A 23,226-nucleotide genomic window follows, 5' to 3' on the forward strand; every position below is an offset into this window, starting at 1 on the left:
TCTCACCAGAGTCTTATACAGAGGCATCAATACCTCCTTTTTCCTACTGGCCATACCTCTTTCTATGCAACCTAGCATCCTTCTAGTTTTCACCATTACCTTTTCAACCTGTTTGGCCACCTTAAGATCATCACATGAAATCACACCCAAGTCCCACTCTTCCATCGTGCGCATAAGTTCTTCACCCCCTAAACTGTGCCATTCCCTCAGGTTTTTGCAACCCAAATGCATGACCTTACATTTCTTAGCATTAAATTTTAGTTGCCAAATTTCAGACCATTCTTCAAGCATTCTTCATGTTATTCACACCATCCGGCTTGTCTCCTCTAGTGCAGATATTGGTATCATCCGCAAAGAGGCAAATCTTACCCAACAACCCTTCAGCAATATAATTTCTAAAAATGTTAAAAGGAACAGGCCCAAGAACAGAACCTTGAGGCACTTCACTGGTAACATCCCTTTCCTCAGAGCAATCTCCATTGATCACTACACTCTGTTGCCTTCCACTCAACCAGCCCATCACTTTGGGACCCATCCCAAGGGAACTCAGTTTATTTATTAGATGTCTGTGTGGAACACTGTCAAAGGCTTTGCTAAAATCTGAATACACCACCTCTATCCAATTCTCTGGTCACCCAGTCAAAGAAATTGATCAGATTTGTCTGACAAGACCTACCTCTAGTGAATCCATGTTGCCTCCGGTCCTGTAATCCACTAGATTCCAGAAACCTGACCATTCTCTGTTTTAAAAGTGTTTCCATTAATTTGCTTACCACAGAAGTCAGACTTACCGACCTATAATTCCCAACTTCTTCCTTACTTCTACTTTCGTGGAGAAGGACAACATCCGCCCTTCTCCAGTCTCTTCCTTGCCCTGCAGATCCTGCAATTGTGTGGCTTTAATATGATCTTTACCATACTGTATAACGCTACTCCCCCTCCTTTTCTTCCTTCCCTGTCTTTCCTGAACAGATTATAGCCCAGTATAACTACATCCCAGTCATGGTTCTCCATGAACCATGTTTCCGGGATCACCACTATATTCAACTTCTCTTCTTCTATCACAGTTTCTAGATCCAGAATCTTGTTTCCCATACTTCGAACATTAGTATATACTGCTTTCCAAATGAACAGTACAATTTAAGAGGTGAAGAACTTATGTGCACGACAGAAGAGCGGGACTTTGGTGTGATTGTATGTGATGATCTTAAAGTGGCCAAACAGGATGTCAGGGTGCATAGAAAGAGGTATGGCCAGTAGGAAAAATGAGGTATTTATGCCTCTGTATAAGACTCCGGTGAGACCTTATTTAGAATATTGTGTACAATTCTGGAGACCACACCTTCAAAAATATATAAAAAGGATGGAGTCGGTCTAGAGGAAGGCTGCTAAAATGGTGCATGGTCTTCATAATAAGGAGTATGGGGACAGACTTAAAGATCTCAATATGTATATTTTGGAGGAAAGGCACGGTGACAAAATTCATTACTGTCCCCGTCCCCACGGATAACCGCAGGAAACAATCCCGTGTTATTTTTTAGTGTCTATCTCAACCTCAGTCCTTCTACACCAACTTTCTTCAACGCAAGGCTTGAGGGTCAGTGGTTGTGACCATTCATACTCTGATTGTACCCTCTCTCCTGAAAGAATGACATGGAGATCATTTCCTATGGTTATCCGTGGGGATGAGAATGGTGATGAATTCTGTCACCGTGTCATTCTTTAGTTTAAAGCCCTTGTTTTCTATTTATGATTTTAGACTTGTATAATCTATGGCACTGTCTAAAGTTGATTATTGTAATGTTTTATTTTGGGTTATTACAGCATCTGGAAGTAGGGCTTTGCAAGTGATATAAAATGCTGCTGCAGTTTACTAGGGGGGGGACTCCAGGTTTTTGCATATTATGCCTGTTTTTAGAAAGCCACACTGGTTACCAATACGTTTTTACATTCAGTATAATATTTTGATGCTTATTTGTCAAATTAAGCAGTTCACATCTATTTTTTTTTCTGCATATCCTACAATTTTATGTGGATTACAAATTATTCAGGTACTCAAGAATTTTTCCCTATCTGTCCCGGCAAGCTCACACTCTATCTAATGTACCTGAGGCACTGGGGGATTAAGTGACTTGCCCAGGGTCACAAGGAGCAGTATGGGATTTGAACCCACAACCCCAGGTTGCTGGGGCCATAGCTCTAACCACTGCGAGAAGGAAATCAAGTGGGGAGTGGGATAGAACACGCCAACCTTGGGACAAGCACATTGTATTTTAATAAACTCAAAGCAAATACAAAATCACGTATATAAAAGCACATGTGTCAAAAGTCCTATGGACGTAATGTCCTTATGTTGAAAGGATCCAACCAATGACACATTGGTACTGTAATAGTTTTGAACACTATTTTTAGTATGGAATAGTTGGAGTCTCTACATTAGTAAGGTGTTTAATTCAGTTATTGTAAACTAATTCATTTTATTTTTCCAACCATCAAACCTTGTCGTTACAAGAGATTTTTCGATAAATTGCTCGGTTTTCAGGCAGGTAAAATGGACCAATGGCTAAGTACTATTATTTCCCAGGCCCACTCATATATGTCCTTAAGGAAATTACTAAAAACTGATTTATGTGATAAATTTGTAAACTGATGTTCCAGAATATTGACAGGCAAATTACAAATTGATCTTACAGCTAGAACATTCTTGAGGATTTTTATTGTATTTTAGTAAATCGTATTTTATTCTTTTACTGCATAATTTTAGAGCATTGCATTTTTATTCATCGATTGTATAATTTTAGTAATGTATGTGAACCACCTAGAACTATGTGGTAGGGCTGTATATAAAAATAAAATTATTATTATTACTATTATTCCTTGCTTAGAATTTAGTTGATATAAATATGTCATAATCCCATTTGAAATTAAATTAAATTAAGAATCATAGGTATCTATCAAAAAATTTTAAGATAAGCAGTACAGGGCACATTTTTCAAAGTTTTTACATGCCTGTCATAAAATGACCTTTTAAATTTAGGAAGACAGGGCTTTTTTTGTTTGCTTTTTTCTGAGCATCAATCTCCATAAAAGCCATACAAGACTTTCTTTTCAACTATGTGTTTAGAAATGTTATATATACTTGTTATAGTTCTTTCATGAATCTCCAGGAAGAATCTGGTTTTGGTTCACTGCCATCTTTGACCTGCTGTAAAGAACCTCACTAGATCAAGGAAAGGACTGAAAATAACTTCAAGATACATAAAGTACAGCACCATATGCTTCTGTGTTTATCTTGTTTCCATAGGCTTCACTGTTAGCATCCAGTCTCTGACTGCAAGCTCCGAAGAGATTAATGAAATGAGGGGGAGTTTTCTTGTCTGACAGCAGACATTCCAATCAATTTGCCTTAGGATGGCTCAGGAGAAAAGGGTTAGAAGTAGCTCATATCGATTCCATGTGAACTACTGTCTAAATCATAGACCTATCATATGTTTGACAAACGTGGACTCATCTGACAGCCCTTGCAAAAAAAAAAAAAAAAAGAACTTTAGGGTTGAAAGAACAAAGAACATACAATAGTCTTTAAACACTACCAGTATGTAACCCCTACAGGCTAGGATTGACACACAGCCTTACAGAAGCATTTTAAATGCAAGATGCTTGCAGTAGGTTTGATTGTGGTTAAATAGAAAAGTTATATCTATCAGTTTCTTGACATGTCAGCTATCACTTTTGCTATATTCAGGTAAATGAAAAAAGGGAAAAAAGATGAAGAGTTGCCTGAAACTTATACAGGACATATTAGACCATTCCTTGATCACTCAGTATTAAAACGATTCTAACCATTACAATAGTGCAAGAATAAATGCTTTCATTTGCATAAGAATTTGCCGCTGCTGGGTCCATCGTGCCCCGCAGTCCGCTCACGTGGCGGTCCTCTGGTCAAAGACCAGCGCCCTAACTGAGACTAGCCCTACCTGAGTACGTTCCGGAGAATAGCCCTACCTAGCTACAATTGTCTATACATTAATTTATTGCATTTTTAAAATTCAGTGGATAATTAGTAGGCGATATTGGGAAGTGCTTAACTTTGTTTCAACCTGTATGAAGATTATCGCCCCTGCGACTCATACAGCACAGCCAACAAAAATGGCTGAAACGTAAAAGCTAGAACACCAAATCTTCACTTCAAGGGCTACTGCTCCCAAATCTCTAAGCAGTACATTTTTCGACTGCTCTTTCTAATAACTCTGTTCCCCACCGAGTAAAAAGCTTTTAGTACAGTGAAAATGGAACGGTGTTATTCTTAGCCATTTGATTTCCAAACTTCCTATCCTGATGCGGTTCGAGCAGCAGTTCTCCGGCACATTCTTTCAGTGGGTCATTTTCATGCCATTAAAACAAAACATTTCGCTGTGACATCTAGTAATTTAATCAAACTGTCATTTGATTTATGCAATAGAAACGTATGTGCCTTCATCTGCTTTCCCAGGGGCTTTAAACATTGTGTGAGATGTTGTGTGAGAGAATTATACTTAATGCAAACTGCTGGCACATTATAGAACTCCTCTACATTTAATAAATAGTGCTAGGTATAGAATACAGACGTGCAAATTGATAGTTTTGTGAAGACAAAAGACTATGGCATTTGCAATGTTATTACAACTCTGAGGATATAATGCAGACGTGTAAATTAATAGTTTTATAATGAAGACAAAGAACTGCTGTATTTGGAGTGCTGTGAGGGTATTATGACTCATTATAATTAGATCTCCATCACAAAGTATGGTACACAGCAACTGGATACGTTTCAGAAACAAAGTGGGAGAAGGCCGATAAGCTGTTTTTATTATCGATTATCTTTTTGATTAAGGTACAAAATAATATTAATGATTTAGACACCAGCAATTCTTCTTGTGTAAGCTTTAAATCATGGTATAATAAATGCATTAAGTAAAGGGTTGATATTTAAAATGTTTTCCCATGAGGTAAAACGAGGGACAAAATGTTTTCCGAATGAGACCACAAATAAAGATGAAACATATAGGGGTACCTAAAAGCATTCCGAAAAGAAATCAAAACACTTCTATTCAAAAAGTATCATTAATCAACTTAATCTCCCCCTCATTCTCTTTCCATCTTTATTCTTTTTTCTTCCCATGTATAGCTCACTTCTTCAGCGTCCCAAAAAGTACCGGATACCCAAGTAATCAACCAGTATCCTAATATATCCAGATATCTACCAATATAAGGAAGCCGGATATTCATCAATGTAATGCAACCCGAAATTGTCCCCAATGTAATGCTAATCTGAATTATCTTTGTAATGTACCCTGAAATCTTTCCAATGTAATATATGAATCCTCAATTTGTAACTTGTACCAGCAATTTTCCAACGTAATGCAACTTCCTGGAAATGTCCAGCTCTCTTCCAATGTAATCCACTTTGAACTGCAAGGTACAAGTGGAATAGAAATCACTAATGTAATGTAATGTACTTTTACTAAGGCGTGCTAGCTGTTTTAGCGCACGTTAAATGTTAATGCATCCATTATATTCTATGGACGCTTTAGCGTTTAGCGCATGCTAGAATGGCTAGCGCACCTTAGTAAAAATGTTCTATTGCATCCACGATTGCTACCTTCTCTAATCATTGACTTTTCTTTTTTGGTCGCTTTCTTTTCAGTTTGCTATTAGCTGCCATTACGAGACCAAGGCGTGATGTCTAGCTTTGAATAACCAGAGATCTACTGATTCAAGAAACTCTCAGAAATGTAAACTGTCCTTTCCATCTTTAAAAGGAATAAAATCTATTGGTAATATTACTCAATCTTTCTCATATACTCTTGTGAGAAGAGTGGAATAGCCTCCCGTCTTACATTCAACATCAAAAAAAATTTGGATGCCTTTAAGAAACTGTTGAAAAGACATCTGTTTTGTTGGGTTCATAGTCATTCGCGCACAAGACTTCAGCGCGCCGACATTGCAGCGTAGACAATTCGGCGCAAGACCCCATTGTGCCGCCTAAAAAGTTACTTTTAAAGAGCTCTGACGTAGGATGTGAGTGTGGACCCCCCCCCCCCAGTTTACTTCATACTCTTCGTGCTGCCCTTGGGGGGGTTTGGGAAGGTTGGAACCCTCCATTATAGAGTAAACTTAACCTTTTCCCAATTTTTTTTAGGAAAAAGTTAAGTTTTCTCTATAATGTGGGGGGTTGCACCCCTCACATCCCACCAACGGCAGCTGAATATGATGTTTATTGCTGTTTTGTGTTTTTTTTTGTAAGATGTCTGAAATGTCTTTGAAGTATTATTATGTTTCTGCTGTTGTACTCCGCCTTGAAAAAGGCGGATTATAAATAAACCAATCATGAACCATAAACCATTCCAATGATTTAGAATGGGATTCCCTCTTCTGTTAGAATTCTTCTCTCCTTCCAAATTTTCCATAAGTATATGAAAACACTATTCATCATGTACCGTTAAATCATCTGCCAAAAACTTCATTCTGCAAAATAGAAAGAGATTAAGGCCAAGGATCCTGAGAAAGGCTGGTTAGGCCGAACCACGTGCGTGTCGAGACATCGCACTAACTAGGCAGAACTTTTGAAATAATAAAATTCGCAAACTTCAACCATAGAACATCTCCACTATTGCTCTTGTCGTGTTTGAGTTGTGGGGGGCATCTCTCCTGTTATGTCGGGCAAAAAATGAAGTCATGGGAAGCTGGATCCAGGTAACAAATTGAAGAGAAGAAAAAAAAAAGGAGTAGGGAATCATCACACCAACAAAACTGTCTTGGTTATATTAATCTTACAATTAGTTTGTGAAGGGGTCACTTTCCTAAATGGAATTAGTATGCACTAAAGCCCCAGTTTTATATATAATGCCTAAGAAAGTTAGGCACACTTATGGAGTCTCGTTTAGTGCCACCTAATTGTATTGTATTATTTATTTGTTTGCATTATACAAAGCGAATCACAGATTAACATACATAATAAATTTCAACATACAAACAGCAAGATAGATCAAATAGTAAAATACTAAGCATAACATAATGTCCCATATAGCAAAACCCAAAGAATCGGGTGCACTGCGCCAATCCAGCACAGAAAAGATGACGCTTCAACAATTTTTTAAATTTCATTCTATCCCCCCTCTCATATACTGTATACAGTACCCCCTTTAAATCTGCAGTTTCAGTACCCGCGGATTCAGTTATACACAATTTTTTTTTACTTTATAACATTTTATTGAAGAAATCCAAAAATATGCAATAATATAATACAATAAAAGTCATTACATTTAAATTCACCATATAATTTTCCATCATATGTCTATCATTCCTTCAAAATAAATTTCCAAATTACCTATTACATCTCTCAATACACTCCCCCTGTTTCCTTCCCCCCTTCCCTTTCCCCCATTCACCTTTCCTCCCCCCCCCCAATATTTTTTAAAGAAATTCTGTATCCTGGACCTTCCCCAGACTTTACCAGGTGATCTAGCGGTGACGCAGGGCAGGATCGATCGTCCTATGCTCCTGCCCCATGCAGAGCTGTCATCAAAATGGCTGCTGTGAGTTCCTGTTATAGTCTCGAGCCAGTAAGGAAGTCACTCGGCACCCAGCAGCAGCGCCAAATCACGCTTCTGCTGGTGCAGCTCAGCGGCCGAAGAAACTCATGTGGCAGCTGGGGCAGGAGTTCAGAAAGCTTGCTCTTGCCCGCTACACCTCCACCAGGGATCGGCAGAGGTATGAGAATAGGGCAGGGAGGAGGAGGTAAGAGTCTTGTGGCGGTGGCAACCTGAAAAATTATGGGAGGGGGGTGTTGGTTCGAATATAAACCGAGACCAATTTTTTGGTCCAAAAATCCCGGTTTATATTACGAGTATATACGGTACCACTCTTGAGCTTCGAACTTGGGATAATATATCCATTTATCTCTATATACCATCATTCACCAACCCTAGGGGCTCCTTTTACTAAGCTGCAATAGCACGCCCTGAAGTGCCGTGCGTGCGCGCTAGACCTTAATGCCAGCATTGAGCTGACGTTAGTTCTAGCCGCGTAGCGCGGGTTTAACACACGCTAAAATCCTGCGTGCGCTAAAAACGCTATCGCAGCTTAGTAAAAGGAGCCCTAGGTGTGCACTTTTTGGATAACTTTGTTGGGCATGCCGATCATTTCGAGAGCAATTGAAAGAATCCCCAAGTTTCAAATGTTAAGTAATCCAAGAAATTGCTTTAGCTTTCAGAGTAAACACAAACCAGCAAGAAATCTGGTCACGATGAGTATAATTGATTATGCTGATGCGCTTTAAAGATCTGCTCTTCATCCTTGTCTAAATCAACTGGACAAATTTACAGCAGCTTGTCATCTCTTGTTAAACAATATCATGTCCTCCCGTATTGTTCCGACACAGTTGACGAAAACCTCTTATTCCTCTTGTGAAATTTAATCACCATTTATTTAGCATTGTCTGGCATGAAATAAGATTAACAGCCTCATTTCTGATCAACATATTAAACACGAGACATTTATTTTAAAACCCAGACATTTTCCAAGGCATGGCCAAGCTTAAACAATATAGATGCCCCGTTTGTTTCCATATTCCCGAACCTGGCTTATAACAACTTGTCATCAGAATTGTTCTCTTTGAGCTGAAAAGAATTATAGAGCATTATATCATTTTGCTGTCGGTGCTTGGAACACTGAAATCCAAAATTGGATTTTGAGTTGATTTAACCAGCATGTATTTTGCAATCACTGAAATAGATGGTTTCTATGCAGTTTCCTATACATTTAATAATGTTTTAAAATGGTATCAAATCATTTGTGCTTGCTGGTTTCCTTTTTGTTTATATACGGTTAAAACAAAAGTCAGCATCTACAAACAAGACATTTGAAATTGATCCATTTTTAACGTATTTTGAATGAGTACAAACATTTAGCACCTGGGTTTGGTTGTTATATATATATATATATATATATATATATATATATAATATAATAAAACCTAAGTTGCGTATGCGCACTCCCACCTGCGTGCTCCTGTTTTCTGTGTGCTGTAGGGCACCGCAGGTAGGAGTGCGCATGCGCGCAAATCTCTCTCTCTTTCTCTCTTCCCCCGAGGCGGATGTCAGCCCCGGCAGCTGTCGGCAGCTGCAGACCGCGACGGCTGTGGGCGGCTGCAGGCCGCGGCGGCTGTCGGCTGCCAAGCACGTAGCCACCAGCAGCGGGTGGCGGTCAGCCCGAGAAATCCCTGACCTACAGGCCGGGCCGAAGTTTCTTTTTAACTTAAAAGACGCCTATGGGAAGTTTTAATGGATAGCCAGTCAGTAGAAGTAGAAAGGAGATAGGAAGAAAGACACAGGGACAAGGGCAGGGAGAGAGATAGAAAGACAGACAGACAAAGGGGGCCAGGGAGGGAGAGAGACAGAAAGAAAAAGACAGGGGTAGGGAGAGAAACAGAAAGAAAGACAGACATATATTCTAGCACCAGCAGGAGGAAGGGAGACAGAAAGAAAAGAAGAAAGACACAGGGACAGGGAGAGACACAGAAAGACAGACAGACAAAGGGGGCCAGGGAGAGAGACAGACAGAAAGAAAGACAGCGGGACAGAGAGAGAGACAGAAATAAAGACAGACATATATTCTAGTACCCGTTAATGTAATGTGCTAAAATATTTATATATATATATATATATATATATATATATATATATATATATATATATATATATATATACTAGCTGATGACCCGGCGTTGCACGGGTATTTAATTATAGCAATAACACATTAAATGGATTCAAATAAAGATACTTTATAGTGGTGAATGAAATTATATTTATACAGCTTTATAAAAAGTACAATAATCAAATTATAATGCGAAATATTTGACAAAATGAATACAATACAACAAACACAAAACTTGATTATAAACAACATTTTTAGTTTCACCTCCAGGAGCAAGAACATATAAATTCTTGGGTGAAGAGACCCCCAGAACATATCACCCCAGGTAGTGAGGGATCTGCATACCAAGTTTCGATCAAATCGGTCAAGCCGTTTATTATTTACTGTGAGCATGGCAGCTGTTTACATTTTTTCCATTGACATGAATGGGTGAAATCTGATTTTCTGTTTGTAGCTCCGCCCACGTGTGCAGGTGGGCCGCGAGACCCCCAGAACATATCACCCCAGGTAGTGAGGGATCTGCATACCAAGTTTCGTTCAAATCGGTCAAGCCGTTTTTGAAGCACTGTGAGAATGGCAGGTTTTTACTTTTTTTCCATTGACATGAATGGGTGAAATCTGATGTTCTGTTTGTAGCTCCGCCCACGTGTGCAGGTGGGCCGAGAGACTCCCAGAACATATCACCCCAGGTATTTGGAATTACTGTGAGAATGGCAGCTTTTTACATTTTTTCCATTGACATGAATGGGTGAAATCTGATTTTATGTTTGTAGCTCCGTCCACGTGTGCAGGTGGGCCGCGAGATCCCCAAAACATATCACCCCAGGTAGTGAGGGATCTGCATACCAAGTTTCGTTCAAATCGGTAAAGCCGTATTTGATTTACTGTGAGAATGGCAGCTGTTTACATTTTTTCCATTGACATGAATGGGTGAAATCTGATTTTCTGTTTGTAGCTATGCCCACGTGTGCAGGTGGGCCGCGAGACCCCCAGAACATATCACCCCAGGTAGTGAGGGATCTGCATACCAAGTTTCTTTCAAATCGGTCAAGCCGTTTTTGAAGTACGGTGAGAATGGCAGCTTTTTACTTTTTTTCCATTGACATGAATGGGTGAAATCTGATGTTATGTTTGTAACTCCGCCCACGTGTGCAGGTGGGCCGAGAGACTCCCAGAACATATCACCCCAGGTAGTTGAAATTACTGTAAGAATGGCAGCTTTTTACATTTTTTCCATTGACATGAATGGGTGATATCAGATTTTCTGTTTGTTGCTCCGCCCACGTGTGCAGGTGGGCCGAGAGACCCCCAGAACATATCACCCCAGGTAGTGAGGGATCTGCATACCAAGTTTCGGTCAAATCGGGCAAGCCGTTTATGCGTTGGCAGCTTTTTACAGTTTTGTCATTGACATGAATGGGTGAAATCTGATTTTCAGTTAGTAGTTCCGCCCACGTGTGCAGGTGGGATGCGAGACCCCCAGAACATATCACCCCAGGTAGTGAGGGATCAGCATACCAAGTTTCGTTCAAATAGGTCTAACCGTTTTTGAATTACTGTGAGAAAGGCAGCTTTTTACATTTTTTCCATTGACATGAATGGGTGAAATCTGATTTTATGTTTGTAGCTCCGCCCACGTGTGCATGTGGGCTGCGATACTCCCAGAACATATCATCCCAGGTAATGAGGGATCTGCATACCAAGTTTCGGTCAAATCGGGCAAGCCGTTTATGCGTTGGCAGCTTTTTACAGTTTTGTCATTGACATGAATGGGTGAAATCTGATGTTCTGTTTGTAGCTCCGCCCACGTGTGCAGGTGGGCCGCGAGACCCCCAGAACATATCACCCCAGGTAGTTGGAATTACTGTGAGAATGGCAGTTTTTTTACATTTTTTCCATTGACATGAATGGGTGAAATCTGATTTTCTGTTTGTAGCTCCGCCCATGTGTGCAGGTGGGATGCGAGATCCCCAGAACATATCACCCCAGGTAGTGAGGGATCAGCATACCAAGTTTCGGTCAAATCGGGCAAGCCGTTTATGCGTTGGCAGCTTTTTACAGTTTTGTCATTGACATGAATGGGTGAAATCTGATGTTCTGTTTGTAGCTCCGCCCACGTGTGCAGGTGGGCCGCGAGACCCCCAGAACATATCACCCCAGGTAGTTGGAATTACTGTGAGAATGGCAGTTTTTTTACATTTTTTCCATTGACATGAATGGGTGAAATCTGATTTTCTGTTTGTAGCTCCGCCCATGTGTGCAGGTGGGCCGCGAGACCCCCAGAACATATCACCCCTGGTAGTGAGGGATCAGCATACCAAGTTTAGTTCAAATCGGTCCCACAGCTTTTTACATTTTTCCCATTGACTTGAATGGGTGAAACCTGAAGTTATGTTTGTAGCTCCGCCCACGTGTGCAGTTGGGCCGCGAGACCCCCAGAACATATCATCCCGGGTAGTGAGGGATCCGCATACCAAGTTTCGTTCAAATCGGGTAAGCCGGTTTTGCGGAGGCAGTTTTTACATTTTTTCCATTGACATGAATGGGTGAAATCTGATTTTCTGTTTGTAGCTCCGCCCAGGTGTGCAGGTTGGCCGCGGTACCCCCAGAACATATCACCCCAGGTAGTGAGGGATCTGCATACAAAGTTTCGTTCAAATCGGGCAAGCCATTTTTGCGTTGGCAGCTGTTTTACATTTTTTCCATTGACATGAATGGGTGAAATCTGATTTTATGTTTGTAGCTCCGCCCACATGTGCAGGTGGGCCGTGAGACCCCCAGAACATATCACCCCAGGTAGTGAGGGATCGGCATACCAAGTTTCGTTCAAATCGGGCAAGCCGTTTTTGCGTTGGCAGCTCTTTACATTTTTTCCATTGACATGAATGGGTGAAATCCGATTATCTGTTTGTAGCTCCGCCCACGTGTGCAGGTGGGCCGCGAGACCCCCAGAACATATCATCCCGGGTAGTGAGGGATCTGCATACCAAGTTTCGTTCAAATCGGTCAAGCCGTTTTTGCGTGATCGCGGCACATACATACATACATCCGATTTTATATATATAGATATATAATGCTTCAGTATCCAAAGTGAGCAGATCACAATTCTTTTCTTGAAAATCTTCCTCCTATTTATTTATTTAAATTTATATCCGGTCCTCTCCAAACAGCTTGGAACGGGTTGCAATTTACATTCACAGCATTATAATATAGGGTTTACATACAGTGTATTGCAATATATCTTCATATACTGTAGGATTACTTACTGATCCTGGTGAAGGGATGAGTGAATGACTAGGCAAAAAAGGTAGGTTTTTATAGCTTTTCTAAAGTTAAGAAGTCTTTTAAGGGCTCTGATATGAATATTTGGAGAATGCCAAAAATAGAGGGTCTAGCTTCTCTCCCAAATTAAGTCCAGTATAGTAAGACAATACTACACTCATGCAACTTGATATATCTGCCACATAATATAACTGCCTGGATGCCACATATAATATTCTGAAAGTCTAGGACAGATGGCTTTCTAGTTACCCTTTTAACCATACTGTTCAAGGGGGTAGGGATCCATAATCCATTGAGGTACATATGCATCTCAAGGTGTGGGTCACATGTCCCTTCCTTTTGACTGCACAATTGAGATATGTGGATTTGTCTACTGTTACTCAAGGGCCAGTGACTGTTGGGATGGGGTTACGATGTCTGGATTGCCCTGGACATGTCCTCCTTTTGAGGACATGTCTGGGGGTCTGGACAGCTTTTTAAAACCTCGTACTTTGTCCGGGTTTTGAAAAGAAATTGCGTTGGGAGGGGGCATCCATACGCATGCTCGGATGCCTTCCTGCCTAATGAACAGCCAGCAAGGGGTGGGACAGGGATGGGAGAGCTGAGTGTTGGACCATCTCTACTGTATCTAGGATAGTTGAGGGAAATCTAATCTGGTATATGGTTCACATTCTTTTAAATGTGACCCATGTACACTTAGAACATTGCTTGTTGGATGTTTCCATACTGTCTCTTACTTTAACGAGGGTATATTTTATGGGTTTTGTGGTGCCATTACATGGGACGAGCAACTTAATAGCATATAAGACTTTCAGATGGCTGTTTAAATATCAATTTAATAGAAATAGGAACTTCTTCCTTATTCCACTTAGCAATCTGATACTATGAGTTGTTATTAGGCCCTCAGCGTCACCACTCAGAACTCAAATATATCACCGTTCTGAGCTTTACGTGACCAATCCTCACTGGGTCTAAGTTTTTACTTATTTCACGTTTTCAAGAGCTTTATATATTTAATTACTTATAAATTTTTAAATCATTTTACTTCGTTTTAAATAGCTTATTTTACTTAGCTTTAGTGTAGTTTTCTCTGGTAGAGATATTTTTAAATCAAGCAGGGTGCCATAGCCGACATGTTTCGCGGGAAACCGCTTTATCAAGGCTCCACCCCTAAAAAAACAAAGAAGAGTAATGTAATGACTCTTGCAGGAAAACTGGGTTATCTGAACAAGATATCAAAATTGCTTAGAATAACCTTCTCTCTCACCTTTAACACTATCGACTTCCTCAAATGCTTTAGAGAGGAGCCGACGGCGTTCTCTCTTTTTATTACAGAATCCCGGCGTTGAAGCCACGCCCACCGAATGACGTGTGAGCCTGACGACAACCACCGGCTCTTGAAAACGTGAAATAAGTAAAAACTTAGACCCAGTGAGGATTGGTCACGTAAAGCTCAGAACGGTGATATATTTGAGTTCTGAGTGGTGACGCTGAGGGCCTAATAACAACTCATAGTATCAGATTGCTAAGTGGAATAAGGAAGAAGTTCCTATTTCTATTAAATTGATATTACATGGGACGAGGCCACATACTTAGGAATCTTGTAAATATACAGTAAGATAGCTTGTTTTCTCTTGCAGGCAAGGATTTGGTTACCATACGCTGAGTCAGGATCCCAAGGATATGTTACGATTAGTGTCAGGCCTGTGAACTAATGGTAGGGTTACCAGATATCCGGGAAAACCCATACATGTCCTCTTTTTAGAGGACTGTCTGGGCTTCCGGATGGACTTTCCAAAAACTGGCATTTGTCCAAATTTTGGAAAGCCCTGACCAGTTCTGGTTGCATCTGGAGGGCCTTTGAGCATGCATGGATGACACATTTGTGCATGCTCCAGGTCCTCCAGATGCGGTTGGAGCTGGTTGTTGAAGAGAGGAGGCTTGCTGAGGGCAGGGGTGGGGACAGAATAGGACAGAGCCAGAGATGGAATGGAATTTTGAAGTAGACTGAAGGACCAGTATAATCCAGATGTTGGGGTCCAAGATCTTTGACCATGATAGAATCAATTCTATAGTGTAGTGTGTAATGACAAAAACATGGAATGTTGCTACTGTTTGGGTTTCCGCCAGGCACTTGTGACCTGGATTGGTCACTGTGGAAACAGGATACTGGATTAGATGGACCATTGGTCTGACCCAGTATGGCTATTCTTATGTTCTTATGTGAGTCAGATATAGGACAATCAAGCCATTGTGACATCACTGATGAGGTTGGTTCTTAGGCACTGGCGGAATGAGGCATTATGACATCACTATCTCAGCTCTGGAATGTTGCTACTCTTTGGGTTTCTGCCAGGTACTTGTGACCTGAATTGGCCACTGTGGAAACAGGATCCTGGACCATTGGTCTGACCCACTATAGCTATTCTTATGTTATGTTCTTATGCAATCCCACATTATACTAAGTTGCATGTTATGGGATCTACAGTGTACTCCCTGGTTATCTATTGGTTAAAGGTCAGTGAAAATAGTCACCATTATATTTCTTTTGAATAAACCTGATTGATGGTAGGGACGGTTCCCCTTGGAGAAACAGATTGATATTGGTGTTCCTTTCCTTTCTGTGATTTGTTTTTAGTAATTATGTTCACTGCTTAGGTCCTTAATTGGTAAAGGTGGTATATCAAATCAATAAATAATCTATATATATAAAATCGGAGGTATGTATGTGTGTATGTATGTGTGTATGTGCCGCGATCACGCAAAAACGGCTTGACCGATTTGAACGAAACTTGGTATGCAGATCCCTCACTACCTGGGATGATATGTTCTGGGGGTCTCGCGGCCCACCTGCACACGTGGGCGGAGCTACAAACAGAAAATCACATTTCACCCATTCATGTCAATGGAAAAAATGTAAAAAGCTGCCTTTCTCACTGTAATTCAAAAACGGCTTGCCCGATTTGAACTAAACTTGGTATGCAGATCCCTCACTACCTGGGGTGATATGTTCTGGGGGTCTCGCGGCCCACCTGCACACGTGGGCGAAGCTACAAACATAAAATCAGATTTCACCCATTCATGTCAATGGAAAAAATGTAAAAAGCTGCCATTCTCACAGTAATTCAAAAACGGCTTGACCGATTTGAACGAAACTTGGTATGCAGATCCCTCACTACCTGGGGTGATATGTTCTGGGGGTCTCTCGGCCCACAACTCTATGTTGCTTGCTCAAGGGTGGGTTCACCCAACAATTTATATGTTCTTGCTCCTGGAGGTGAAACTAAAAATGTTGTTTATAATCAAGTTTTGTGTTAGTTGTATTGTATTCATTTTGTCAAATATTTCACATTATAATTTGAATATTGTACTTTTTATTAAGCTGTAAAATAATAATTTCATTCACCACTATAAAGTATCTTTATTTGAATCCATTTACAGTGTTATTGCTATAATTAAATACCCGTGCAACGCCGGGGCATCAGCTAGTAATAATATAACTATGATCGTTTGTGTATGTCCAAACATGTCTTTAACCAAGCTGCCATTTTAATCTATTACTAGATTATGTCTATCTGGCTAGATGGCCAATAAGTCTTATTTCTTTTAATCCATAAGCATATGGGGGTTTCCCCCCCACCCTAGTAAACCATTTTGCACAGCATACAATGTAGTATGTTCTTGCTTTGAGCATTTTAGTCAGCTAGCAAAATACTTCACTGCTTATCAAATTCAGTAGCCAAAGAACCACTATCTTCTTCATTTGAAATTAACATGTTCATCTTGAATTGTATAGAAAATATCCCGGAATTTTCCCATCTTCCAGTACTTTGGCTAATGAACATGCCACACTTTCTTTTTCAAAATAGCATGCACCTTTAAACTGCCCTTGACTTTGGCTTCTGTTCATTTACAAAATCATGCCTGCAATTAATTTCAAGTCAACCTCGGCCTGCAGTGTCTGATTACTGTAGATTCAACATTGAATGAAGAAGTGGGACTAAGCACATCCACTTTATTTACATTAAAATGTGGATCAAAATGAGAACATCACAGCAGGAAAGATAACTGTTTAATGGCTTAGGGTTGATACTATGCTAGAGTTTAGTTAAATACTGATTTGCTTGAGCACCATTTTTTTTCCCCCCGAAACATTGTGACCTAGAGGTTGCCTTTACTTACATGGTTTTTAAGAGACCTGTTAGACAAAGCAGTGTATCAATGGTTATATTGTGGTTAGCAGGTACAGATTTCAAGTATTATTAATGAAAGATTATTTGATCAGTCCAGTCTCTGATTATTGCTTAATTTGTGTATATACAACTTGCAGTATTGTGTTCAGGCAGGTAGAATGGCAGGTAGAACTAGAAGGCAGGTAGAACTAGAAGCAACAAGACTTCAATCAAAACAGGCAGCGCAGTCACTGAAAGTACCCAGGGGATGGCTATGGTCCTAGTGCAGATGGAAGGGGAACCAGGACAGAGGGCAGAGGTATCTGTACAGACCGAGGCCATCCCCTCAAAGACGTCTACAGTCTACAGACGGAAGTAATGGATCAGCCGGACATAAACCTTTTTCTAGAGCTGAGGAGCCTGAGAGAGGAGGTTCAGCGCTTAAGGAGTATCCGAGACGACGAGACCTTCATCGATGGAGTCATCCAGGAGCTGTCTCAAATCGCTGTGCAGGAACCTGACAAGACCACCCTGGGAACACCCAAAGCATCCAAACCTGACAACTTGAGACCAACTGCCGGAATGCAGGAAGTGGCTGGAGACACTGACTCCTGGCAGCTGGTGACTTCCTCCACAGGAAAACGCAGGGGATCTAATTGTCTCTTTCTCTCACTTACAGGGCAGCTCTACATCGACACCACAGATCGACCTGAGCAACAGATATCAGCTGCTACAGGAAGGTCCTGAGAACGAGGAACAAGAAGATTTTCAGCAGACAATTCCAGTTTTGGAATCAACAGAACGGCCTACCCCTAAGAAGCGCAGAGTGGTGGTCATCGGGGATTCACTGCTGAGGGGCACCGAAGGTCCAATTTGCAGACCAGACCTGCAATCAAGAGAGGTCTGCTGTTTGCCAGGGGCCAGGATCCGGGATGTAACTGCTTGCCTTGACAGACTCATCAAGCCCCGAGACAACTTCCCCATGATACTCATCCACGTCGGGACCAACGACACCGCAACGAGCACCCCGAACAACATACCTGAAGACTTCAGGGCCCTGGGTGAGAAGCTGAGGAGGATGGATGCGCAGGTGGTGTTCTCCTCGATCCTCCCAGTAAGGGGCAAGGGCAGTGCCAGGGAGGATCGCATTCAGAGGGCCAACGACTGGCTGCAGGGATGGTGCAAGGAGATGAACTTCGGGTTCCTACACCATGGAGAAGCATTGCAAGGACTACAGGGACAAGACGGGTTGCACCTGACCAGAAGAGGGAAGAATGTCCTTGGACACCGTCTAGCCCGCCTACTTCACAGGGCTTTAAACTAGGTAAGTCGGGGGAGGGTACGGGCACAAACAACCAACCTGACGAGCTAAATTGTCAATTCTTTTTTGAGGCTGAGGTAAGTGGTCACCGAAACTCTAGGTCAGGGGAGAGCATACACAATTTCGAGTCTGGGGTAGGTTTACATTATAATTCTGGGCCACATTGTAATTCTGGGTCTAGGAAGAGTACACATTGCAATTCTGAGTCAGGGGAGAGTACACATTGTAATTCCGGGACTATGGGCAGTACACATTGTAATCCTGGGTCCAGAGGGGGTACACACATTGCATATTGTACCAAAGGAGTTCAAGTAGCCCACGCGGGAACACCCCCACAGGATACACACCCTTCCATATTTGGGATAGGTACACACTGTAGTTCTGGATCTGGGGAGTCAGGGTTAAGTACACGATATAGTTCTGAGTCTAGGGAGAATACAAAATATGAGCATAATGCTAATAGTGTCCAAGTAGCTCAAACGAGAAGTAACAAAAACACATGGAGGGCTATGTACGTTAATGCACACAGTTTGGGTAACAAGATCCTGGAGCTGGAAACAGAAATAAGGAATGCCGACCTGGATGTGGTGGCAATATCTGAGACCTGGTTCACGGACTCCCATGGGTGGGACATGGTCATACCGGGTTACAACTTGCTTCGCCGGGACAGGGAGGGCAGAATGGGAGGAGGTGTAGCATTATATACAAAAGATGACATTATGGTCACAAGAATCGCAGACGTCCAGTACACTGGGGAATCTCTTTGGGCCAATTTGGCCAGAGGGAAGGACAAATGCCTGTATCTTGGCGTAATTTACAGACCTCCAAGACAACAGGATGACCTAGATATGGAGTTAATAGGAGATATAGAGAATATCACCTTGCATGGAGACACAGTACTGTTAGGCGACTTCAACATGCCTGATGTGGATTGGGACACACTTACCGCTGCTTCTGGCAGCAGTAGGAGGCTATTGAACTCTTTGAGGGGAGCACGTCTCAGGCAACTGGTGTTGGACCCAACAAGGGATCAGGCAATACTGGACCTGTTACTTACCAATGGGGAAAGTGTCACAGAAGTCTCGGTGGGAGAAACACTGGCCTCCAGCGACCACAACATGATATGGTTCAATCTTAGGAAAGGCTTCACTAAACCTATCACACTGACCAAGGTCCTCAAATTCAAGGACACAAACTTCCAGAACATGAGAGAATTTGTTCACCAGGTGCTACAAAGCCAAGCAGAAACCAATAGCGTAGAAGAAATGTGGTCGACTCTGAAAGCCACCATACAGGAAGCGACAAACCGCTATGTTAAATTAGTAAGTAAACGGCGTAGGAACAATAAGCCGCAGTGGTTCACTGCGGAGATCTCAGACCTCATCAAGAAGAAGAAAAAAGCATTCATCTCTTACAAACAATCAGGGAAACAAGACTCTAGAGAATACCTGACCAAGTCAAAAGCCGTCAAAACTGCAGTCAGGGAGGCTAAATTCCACATGAAGGAGTCTCTAGCAAAGAACATCCAGAAGGGAGATAAATCATTCTTCAGGTACATCAGTGATAGAAGAAAAAACTCGGGAGGGATAGTACGTCTTAGGAAACCAGACGGAGAATATGTGGAAAAAGACTCGGAAAAGGCACAACTATTAAATGAATATTTCTGCTCAGTCTTCACCCGAGAAGTGCCGGGGCAAGGCCCTCAGCTACAGACAAGGGTTAACTCGGCTGACCCATTTAGTAATTTCAAGTTTACACCCAGCAGTGTCTACGATGAACTGTCAAGGCTCAAGGTTAACAAGGCTATGGGGCCTGACAACCTACACCCCAGGGTGCTCAGGGAGTTGAGTGATGTCTTGGCGGAACCGCTGTCCGCGCTCTTCAACCTCTCCCTTAGTACAGGCAGCGTCCCGTTGGACTGGAGGACGGCTAACGTCATTCCACTTCACAAGAAAGGCTCAAAAATTGAGGCAGCAAACTATAGACCGGTGAGTCTCGCATCAGTATTGAGCAAACTAATGGAAACCTTAATCAAACACCAATTAGACACAATCCTTGATGAGGAGAACCTAAGGGATCCCCGTCAACATGGATTTACTAAGGGGAGATCCTGCCAATCCAACCTGATCAGCTTCTTTGACTGGGTGACAAGGAAGCTAGATGTTGGGGAGTCCCTGGACATCATATACCTGGACTTTAGCAAAGCATTCGATAGTGTACCACACCGCAGGTTGCTAAGCAAAATGAGTTCTATAGGATTGGGCGAGACATTGACAAAATGGGTTGGGAACTGGCTTGGAGGTAGGCTTCAAAGGGTAATGGTAAACGGCACACTCTCTGAAATGACGGAGGTGATCAGTGGAGTGCCCCAAGGCTCGGTCTTGGGCCCGATCCTGTTCAATATCTTCATAAGTGACTTGACAGAAGGGCTCCGAGGTAAAATAACATTATTCGCCGATGACGCCAAGCTAAGCAATGTAGTGGGCAAAAGCAAAACGGACAAAAACTCAATGCCTGACAACATGATGCACGATCTACTCCTACTGGAGTGCTGGTCTAGGACCTGGCAACTCAATTTCAATGCCAAAAAATGCAAAGTTATGCACTTGGGTAGCCAAAATCCATGCAGGACTTATACCCTTAATGGTGAGATCCTAACAAGAATGGTAGCAGAGCGAGACTTAGGGGTGTTCGTCAGTGAGGACATGAAGGCTGCCAATCAAGTGGAGAAAGCTTCATCCAAGGCAAGACAAATCATGGGTTGCATACGCAGGGGTTTTGTCTGCCGTAAGCCGGAGGTCATTATGCCATTGTATAGATCCATGGTGAGGCCCCACCTGGAATACTGTGTGCAATTTTGGAGGCCGCATTATCGCAAGGATGTGCTGAGGATGGAGTCGGTCCAGAGAATGGCCACCCGGATGGTCTCGGGACTCAAGGATCTCCCGTATGAGGAACGGTTAGAAAAATTACAGCTATACTCACTCGAGGAGCGCAGAGAGAGGGGAGACATGATTGAGACGTTCAAATATCTCACGGGCCGCGTCGAGACAGAGGAAGGTGTCTTCTTTTTCAAGGGTCCCTCGGCAACAAGAGGGCATCAATGGAAAATTAGAGGCGGGAAACTGCGAGGTGACACCAGGAAGTTCTTTTTTACTGAAAGGGTAGTTGATCGCTGGAATAGTCTTCCACTTCAGGTGATTGAGGCCAGCTGCGTGCCTGATTTTAAGGCCAAATGGGATTGACACGTGGGATCTATTCACAAGGTAAAGGTAGGGGAGGGTCATTAGGGTGGGCAGACTGGATGGGCTGTGGCCCTTATCTGCCGTCTATTTCTATGTTTCTATCTGTCCAAGGATATAAGAAGATTTGAAGCGATCCGGAAAAAAAGTGACAAAAATGGTAGGGGATTTACACCAAAAGAAATACAAGAAGAGACTAGAAGACCTCAAAATGTAAACTCTGGAGGAGAAGAGGGACAGGGGTGATATGATACAGACATTTAGATATTTGAAAGGTATTAATATAGAAACAACCCAAAACAAATGGCAGGAGGGATGCCTACGCCCTCTTGCCATCAGACGCCCCCAACCATGCTGCAGCAATATGGCAGGAGGGATGCCCACTTCCTCCTGCTACCGGACCTCCCTCCCCCCACTGAATCTCTGATGTACTTTCAAATGTTGGAAGCAGGAAGCCTGTAGAGAGGCTCCTGCTTCCGCTGTCAGGTCCAAAATGATACACTTCCCTGCCCCAGTGCATCATGTGATGCATGGGGAGGGGCTAAAGGCCCTGATTGGTTCAGTTGCCTAAGTTCCCTCCCAAGGGGTGGGACCTTAGGTGTCTAAGTCAATCAGTCCTTATGCACCTCCTTATTTATCCAGGATACAGTCAATCAGGGCCTTAGGCTCCTCCCTCAGTGTCATAAGAACATAAGAAATGCCTCCGCTGGGTCAGACCTGAGGTCTATCGCGCCCAGCAGTCCACTCACGCGGCGGCCCATCAGGTCCAGGACCTGTGCAGTAATCTTTTATCTATACCCCTCTATCCCCTTTTCCAGCAGAAAATTGTCCAATCCTTTCTTAAACCCCAGTACCGTTCGCTGCCCTATAACGTCCTCTGGAAGCGCATTCCAGGTGTCCACCACACGTTGGGTAAAGAAGAACTTCCTAGCATTCGTTTTGAATCTGTCCCCTTTCAACTTTTCCGAATGCCCTCTTGTTTTTTTATGTTCTGAAAGTTTGAAGAATCTGTCCCTCTCTACTCTCTCTATGCCCTTCATGATCTTGTAAGTCTCTATCATATCCCCTCTAAGTCTTCTCTTCTCCAGGGAAAAGAGACCCAGTTTCTCCAATCTCTCAGCGTATGAAAGGCTTTCCATCCCCTTAATCAGTCGTGTCGCTCTCCTCTGAACTCTCTCGAGTAACACCATATCCTTCTTAAGGTATGGTGACCAATACTGGACGCAGTACTCAAGATGCGGACGCACCATTGCCCGGTACAGCGGCAGGATAACTTCTTTCGTTCTTGTTGTAATACCCTTCTTGATTATCCCCAGCATTTTATTCGCTCTCTTGGCGGCCGCTGCGCACTGTGCCGTCGGCTTCATTGTCATGTCCACCATTACCCCCAAGTCCCTTTCTTGGGTACTCTCATTCAATAACATCCCTCCCATCGTATAGCTGTGCCTCGGGTTTCTGATTCCCACATGCAATACTTTACATTTCTCAACATTGAACTTCATCTGCCATCTCT

General features: G+C 42.4%; 1 long non-coding RNA gene across 2 annotated transcripts in view; it reads left to right on the forward strand.

The window, feature by feature from the left end:
• Positions 1-23,226, forward strand: part of LOC117358690 — a 239,313-nt gene that overhangs the window by 149,492 nt on the left and 66,595 nt on the right. Inside the window, exon 3 of one of the 2 annotated variants that reach the window (XR_004539059.1) lies at positions 5,687-5,990. The exons of the other annotated variant lie outside the window; for it this stretch is intronic. This is a non-coding gene — a long non-coding RNA (uncharacterized LOC117358690). Of the gene's footprint in view, positions 1-5,686; positions 5,991-23,226 lie in introns of those variants that run through there. 2 annotated transcript variants of the gene reach the window in all.

This window comes from Geotrypetes seraphini, chromosome 4, assembly GCF_902459505.1.
Source record: "Geotrypetes seraphini chromosome 4, aGeoSer1.1, whole genome shotgun sequence".
NCBI classification, from domain to species: domain Eukaryota; kingdom Metazoa; phylum Chordata; class Amphibia; order Gymnophiona; family Dermophiidae; genus Geotrypetes; species Geotrypetes seraphini.